Source organism: Myotis davidii, unplaced genomic scaffold (assembly GCF_000327345.1).
Source record: "Myotis davidii unplaced genomic scaffold, ASM32734v1 scaffold262, whole genome shotgun sequence".
Taxonomy (NCBI): domain Eukaryota; kingdom Metazoa; phylum Chordata; class Mammalia; order Chiroptera; family Vespertilionidae; genus Myotis; species Myotis davidii.
This window is the reverse complement of record NW_006293541.1, coordinates 208,720-216,503: the sequence shown is the minus strand read 5'-3', so window position 1 is coordinate 216,503 and position 7,784 is coordinate 208,720.

The following is a 7,784-nucleotide window of genomic DNA, read 5'->3' as shown; positions in this document are numbered from 1 at the left end:
GTTGCCAAGAATTTGAGGGAAGGTGGCGGGATGAATAGGCAGAGCACAGAAGAGTTTTAGGGCAGAGAAAATACTCTAGGTGATACTATAATAATGGATACACATCATTGTACATTTTTCTAAATCAATAGGCTATACCACACCAAGAGTGAGCTCTAATGTAACTTGTAGACTTTGAATGATAACGGCATGTCAAAGTAGGTTCGCCAGTTGCAGCAAATGCACCGCTCCGGCAGGGGGTGGTCATGGGCACAGGCTGTGCATGAGGACCAGAGGCAGCACGGGAGCCCTGTGCTTTCTGCACAACTTTGATATGAGCCTACAACTGCTCTCAAAAGGTGTCTTTATAAAAATAAATAAATTGGAATAAATACCTGACAAAAGCCTCATCCCCAGAATATATGAAGAGCTTTCACAACTCAACAGTGGAAAAACAATCCAGTTAGAACATGAGCAGCAAACAGGAGCAAACACCCCACCGAGAGGACAAGCAGGTAGCCAACTAGCACATGGGGATCCCTGGTCAGTTGAGCTCAGCGGTTGGAGTGTGGGCACTAGAACCAAAGGGTCCCAGGTTTGATTCCGGGCCAAGGGCACATACCTCAGCTGTAGGTTTGTCCTCTGCCCTTGTCGGGGCACGTGCAGAAGGAACCAATCAATGTGTCTCTCTCATTTGGATGTTTCTCTCTCTCCCCCTTCTCTACTTCCCTTCCATTCTCTCTAAAAAATCAATGGAAAAAATATTCTTGGGTGAGGATTGACAACAGCAGCAAAAATAAGCACATGGGAAGACACTCAGCATCGTGGGCAATGGACACTGAAACACGATGGGATAGCACTGCGCACCCATCAGAGCCTGCAATTAAAATGACCAGCACTGCCAGCCACTGGCAAGGACGCGGAGAACCTGGGTCTCCCACACGTAGCGGTGAGAGCCACTAGTGGGCAGTCACTCTGAAACCCAGCCTGGCAGTTTCTCGTGACATGAAACATACCTGTTTGACAGCCCAGCAGCTGCACTTGAGGCGTTCCTGTGTGTGTTTATAGGCGCTTCATTTGCAATAGCCAAGTAATTGAAACAATCCAAATGTCCTTCAACAGGTAGGTGATGAAAGCTGGTGTGTCTATCACGTGGGACACTATTAAGCAATAAAATAGTAACAATACACTCAGCAACTCGGATCACTCTTAAGGGCCTTATGCTGAATAAAAAGGAAAATAACCGCACATACTATGGGATCCCATGTATATGCTGCTCTCAAAGCGCAACGTCATCCAGATGGAGAGCAGGTGAGTGGCTGCCAGGGTTAGCGACAGAGAGTGGGTGAGACCATGTAGGGGCAGCACAGGGCCCTCCTCCGTGGTGACAGACAGCTCTGTGTCTCAATAGCGTCCACACGTCATAAAATTGCCGAGACCGACACAGAGAAATGAGTGCGCGGGAAAACCGGCGCCACCCGCGTGCGGCCTGCAGTCTCTTTCTGGCCCTGCAGCAGTGACCAAGTTGAAATTGATCACGGAAGTTGGGTGAAGTGCTCATAGGACCTCGCTGAGTCTATAACTAATGAAAAATCCATTTCGAAAAGAGAAAAGTATTAGTTAAATAATAGTACAGGTGATTCGGGAGTTCAGGGGAAAGGTTGTGAAGGTGACAAAAGAGCTGCCCAAGGTCGTAGGAAGAATGTTCTTGTGGTGCTGGGGCCAGTGCCGCCCAGGGCAGAGCTGGTGGGCGCCCGAGCTCGAGACCCTGGCAGCACCAGAAGCAGAGCCTGGCCCTTCTCCAGGTCAGAGCGGCCAGATTTAAAATCACAGAGGCCTCTGAATCCAAAGGAACCAACTTTCTAAATGGCTACAGACCTTGTTTAAACTCAACCAAAATTGAATGGAATGACACAGCAGATGTCTTTGTGATAAGAGCAGCTCAGACAGAAATGCCACATTTCATCAATTCGGAGACACAATGGCAAGAAGCGGCATCATTTTTTGTCCCACTATTAAAGAAAAACACACTGCCAATTAATCCGTGACACAATGCTTTCTTATCGCTCTGAATTTTTAATTTTACTTATTGAAAGAACTCTTTGAGGCTTAATTAGACAGATTTTTATCCCATATCACTATTGTGCATACATAAAAATGAAAATACAAGGGAAATAAATTGGTTGTTATTCCTCAAACTTTTTTATACAGAGTCCAACTCCTCTGAATCACTTTTTGACTCAGACTCATCAATGTCTGGGTTTTTCCATGCTGTCTTACCCTTTGTGCCTTCATCCATAGCCCCAATGATGTGCTTATTAAAAAAAAAAAAAAAGCATCCACAAAAGAATTAAAAGGCCCGAGTCCTGGGCTCTTAAGAAGATGTTAGAATTCTATATATTTTTTCTGCTTTGGTTCCCACTTCAGCAACATCCCTAAATAGGTATGATTGGTTCAAGTCCTTCACTCCATCCCTATGGATGACATCCATAGAGGTTAACAGAAGGCTCCATGTCCATCCCAGTTGTCTTCCCATGTGCTGAGACTGGTCAGTGGCATGTAAGTTACATGTGTTACCGGCAAAGGGAAGTGGGGCTTGGATGCTGGACATTGGTGTTAATACATGCACGAGCCATTGGCTGTGTCACGGCCTATAACACACCATGGATCGTAAGATCCACCCTGATTTCAGACATTCAAACATGTGAAAAAGTGTTTCTCTTAGAAGCAGTGAAGTGCCACAAATGGACAAATAAGCAAAACAAGGAGGGCCGCGAAGAAAAGAAAGCTGGGCAGGACGGAGAGCGGCTGGGAGGAGGCAGGCAGAGGGCACTTTCTGAGGACAAGGTCTGAGAAGAGGCTGAGAACCAGGGAGGCAGCAGTGAAGGAAGGTGGGAGGCAGTCACCCGCAGAAGTTAGATGATGCTGCAGGACAAAGCCCGCAGGTCTCTGACCCTAAGCAATCAAGGTCGTTTTTAAGTCAGACTCTGTGTCCATGGCAGGGAGGCTGAAGTATGTTTCTCCCTTTAAGACCCAGCTTTGACGGAGAAGACACTGTCGAGAAAATCTTTGGTTGCCATGGCAAAGGGAAAGGAACAGGGAAATTCCACATGGGTTCTGAAAGCGCCTGCCAAGAGGACACGAGGGTCCCTCCGCCCACATTATCACCCCCGCGGGGGGAGGGGGGAGGGAGGAGCGGGGGCAGAGTGCGATCTGCCATGTGCTTGTGAGTGGCCATGATGATGACCACATAGGCAGGGGGAAGGTCAGGGTGACCGAGAGGGCGAAGGAGAGCCAGTGGCCAAAGGAGGCAGCACCCTGGGAAGTCCTGCAGTCCGGCCACGCTCTGGAAACCACAACGCCCCCAACCAGGACCTCAGACTCCTGTAGACAGAATTAAGTAGCTAATTGTATAATGAGGTGGTTGAATTACACCTAATTCCTGCAAGTGCTTTTGTTGAGCAAACACTTGCATTGCCAGAATATGGTTTTCAGTCATTGAATTAGTCTTCCCAAAAGGCTTCAGAATCAGTGTTAATCACAGTTTTAAAATAATGCATTTAATGTGTCCTTAAATACCGTATATTTCAGCATTAATTCTACAATTAAATATGTTGAGTAATTGATGCACATTTAACACCTAGCACTTGGATGTTGAAAAAAAAAATGCATTTCTGAAAGAAGTTAGCAGACAGGTGAAGTCCAGCGAGGATTTTAGGAATGGTCAGGGACGGAGGGCTGGAGCTTGGAATGGGGGTGGGTGCAGAGACGAGGCTGGCACTGTAACAAAGGGCTTGGGGTGGGATGCAGGTCAGAGAGCTGTGCCCAAGGGCACCTACGGGCATTGCCAGGCAGGCTGTGGACTGCTGTAAAGCTCCCGCCTGCCTGGAGACACCCCCAGGTGTGGCCATGTTGATGATGATGGTGAAAATCGAAAGTTTGAAACAGCAGGTAGACTTCATGACCTCCACTCAACAGGAGACTCCCTGCCCTGTTCGCTCCCTGCCCTGTTCACTCAATGTCTGGGAGCCAGCGAACACTCCAGGGGCTAGAGAGCTGAAGGGAGTCGGCTTTGTGTGCCCATAAAGTTTGAGCCAGAAGAGAGCCTGAAACGGCTGAGTTGGAGGTTGACCACCTCTTGGGATCCAGAGACAGAAGTTAATCTCTGTGCTACCAATTCTTCATCCCAACTTGGCCAGAGAACAGAAACACAGAGGGCTCTATACCATCTGTAGAAAACATCGTGGAAAATGCAAGAAGTGTTCATCTTGTACACTGGGCTTCCTTCACTGCAAGAAAAGGTTTCATTGGGAGCATATTAAAGACATATTAGAATATAGGGCATGTTGAAATATGGATATTGCTGTTTTCACTATCATAATAAAGACCAAGAATAAGCAAAATGGCTTAAGCAAGATGAATATTTACTAGTAATTCTTTGCGATATAACAGTCCCGCCACAGGCAGTCCAGGAATGGACGGAGGGTCCATTGAGTCAAAGCCATGGCGCTTCTAACTGGCTGCTCTGCCTCCCTCCCTTTGCCTTCACAACTCTTTGGCCAGCATGTAGCCACAGGGACATATCTAGCTGCAACAGAGAATAGAAAGTTTTATTTTCAATCTAGGTGACCAGGTGTTCAACTAGAAACTGGAGGATCCGTTACTATGAGACAGAAAGGGAAAGGAATTGAGGGGACACCTTGCAGGCTCTACCATGTTACCCTGTGGAGTTTGAATCTGCTGGGAAAGAATGGCCGAGCCCCAAAATCCCATCCTCGAATGGGCCAAACACCTGTGAGGATGGACGCTCGGGGAGGCAGCAGCTTGGGGACCAAAATCAAGAGGGAGCTACAGTATCTACCGCAGAGAATCTGTCTGGACTTAACATGAACTCAGAGCAGAGGCAGCCGGGCGGTAGAAGGCAGCGACGATTCCAGGGTCCCAGGACAGACCCGGAGTCCAGCCCCACACTTCCTCTCTGGGCAATTCCTGATTCCTGGTTATTCGACCAGACAGGAGTCTAGTCCTCCTGCAATGGGACTTCGCTGATGGTGTTAAGATTACTATCAGCCGACTTTGCAGCTGGCGGGGGCGGGGGGCATTCTGGATGATCCAAGGGAGGCCACCCTGTAAGTGCATAAGCCCCTACCAGCAGAAGAGGGAGGCCGAGAGGCGCAGGGGGAGGGGAAGACAGGAGATAGAGAGGAACGGGAGGGAAGAGAGAGTCAAAGCATGAGGAGGACTCAGCTGCCAATGCTGGGGCCACGGGCCAGGAAACACGGAGGCCTCCAGCAGCTGAGAATGTCCCCAGCCCACAGTGGGTAAGAAAACAGGGCCTCAGTCTTCCAACCGCACAGAACTGCATTCTGTCAACGGCCTGACTGAGCTGGGAGCGGGACCTTCCCCAGAGCCTCCTGGGTTTCGGTGTGAGACAATGCGGAGAGCCAGCCAAGCCCAACAGATGCTGAGATGATAAATGGACTTAAGCCGCTAAGTTTGTGGTAATTTGCAACAGCAGCCATAGAAAACGTACTCAGTGGCCTTGGGCAAGTCCTCTGTGGCGTGTTTTCCTCTTGGGTCAAAAGAGGAACTGCAGTGACACCGCGGGGAGTTGCAAGGCTGGGGGACAGGGCACAGCCAACAGATGCTCCTGTGATAATACAAATGCTTATCGCGCCCACCTTGGAGACAAGGGGACCATCAAGACTCACGTGGAGATGGGCGCTTTGCATGCCTGCTCTTCCTCAATCCTTACCTTACAAGGCAGGTGTTTTTTTAGCCCCATTTGCAAAAGAGGCAAAGAGATTAAATAATTTTCTCAAGGTTATATAGCTAATAAGAAGCACATCATCCCAAGCCATGAGGGTCTAGAGGAGAGAATGCAATAGCTCCCATCCCACCCCCGTTGTACAGATGAGCAAAGAGAGGCTGGGAACATTGGGCAGCACAGCCAGTCGGTGGTGAGCAGAGCTCCCTGAGAAGAGCGGGTCTTGGGCTGAGCCTTGTTTTCCAAGCTCTAGAAAGATCAAGGGAAGTTAACCCCTCAAGTCTCCTCCAATTGCCAGGCTCCAATGTGTGGTCCCCCCTCACCCCCCACCAGCTCCTCTGCCTGCTCGCTGTGTGCCAGCCCTGCCTCCATAAACGCTGCTCCCAGGTCCCTCTTCCTGCCCGGCGACCATCAACTCCAGCCACTCGGGGCCCCTGGTCTGCCACGGGCAGAAGTCCATGTCTACACGGAGGTGCCTCTGTGTGGATCTGCGTGCGTATATGTTGCTTTATTTTTATTTTTTAAAATCTTTATTGTTGAAAATATTACATATATCCCCTTCTCCCCACCCCCATTGACCTCTTCTAGCTTGCCACACCCCCGCCCCAGGCCTTCACCACCCTATTGTCTGTGTCCATGGATTATGCACATATGCAGGTAAGTGCTTTGGTTCATCTCTTCCCACCCAGCCACCCTCCCGCCTTCCCTCCGAGATTCGACAGTTTCTCAAAGCCGACTTCGGGCGAGAGTTTGACAGGTGAGGTGTGTTTTGCTACTGGAACAGGCCAAAGTGACGCATGGCATCGCGCGGGCCTAGAGGTTGGCTAGGCCTTAAGAGATCAATTGCACCATAGCTGGTTTGGCTCAGTGGATAGAGCGTTGGCCTGTGGACCGAAGGGTCCCAGGTTCAGTTCCAGTCAAGGGCACATGCCTGGGTTGCGGGCTCGGTCCAAAGTGCAGGAGGCAGCCAATCAATGGTTCCCTCTCATCACTGATGTTTCTCTCTCTCTCTTTCTCTCCCTTCCTCTCTGAAATCAATAAAAATATATTAAAAAGAAAAGAAAGAGAGAGAGGGGTCAGTTGCAATGCTTCCAGCTTGGTCAGCAGCACGGGGGAGCCTCGCCAAGCCGGCCTCAGCTCGTGGGCACTGCTCCTGGCTCGAGGCCCCTGAGGCTGTCACCCTGCACTGGCTCACCTTCACCAGATGGAATTCATCAGTTTAGTGACCCAGCCATTTACAACGATGACGAAAAGAATAACGAGCCCCCAGTGGACATCTATTTCCAGAACATGTGCAAAGTCCAAGGAGCACATGTAAAGGTGCTTCTCCCTGGTCTCGAAGGAAAGAGCTGGGAGAGCGGGGTCATTGTGAGGTGATGCTGCAGTGCTTGGAGAGCCAGGGTCAAGCGTTCCCCTGCCATTTGATGGCATAAATGGTCACCTATTTGGGGCCCACCTTGGCACTATTAGCCCAGCGATTAATTATCTAGCCATTTTTTCCTGAAAACATAACCAGACAAATGCATAACATGTATGTACAAAGTGGTGTGTTGAAGCAAAAAAATGCTTCCTCTTCCCCTCTCCTCCCCCGCAACTCCCAAAACCCTCAACAGAAGAGCCGTGGCCGCTCAATCAGGGGCCTCCGCACAGGAAATCCACGCACCCTTTACCGCGAGCTGGAGTAGACATTTCTCACTTAAGAAGATGTCGCTATCATAGTCTTGGGCGACAAAGGAGCAAGTTACAGAACAGCATGGGGTGGCAGTCCCCCATACAGGAAGCTGTCCCACTGGGGCGTGTGTGCCAGGCCACCCCGCCGCTGTGACACCACCGCGTGTTACCCCCCCAGGAGCCAGAGGCTGGATGTTTCATCTGCATGCCCTCCAGTGTGGTCGCTGTGACACCACCGCGTGTTACCCCCCCAGGAGCCAGAGGCTGGATGTTTCATCTGCATGCCCTCCAGTGTGGTTTGAATTCTTTACAAATGATTGTGTATCATTTTTATAATCAGGAAAAGGAGTGCAATGCGTTTCCATTT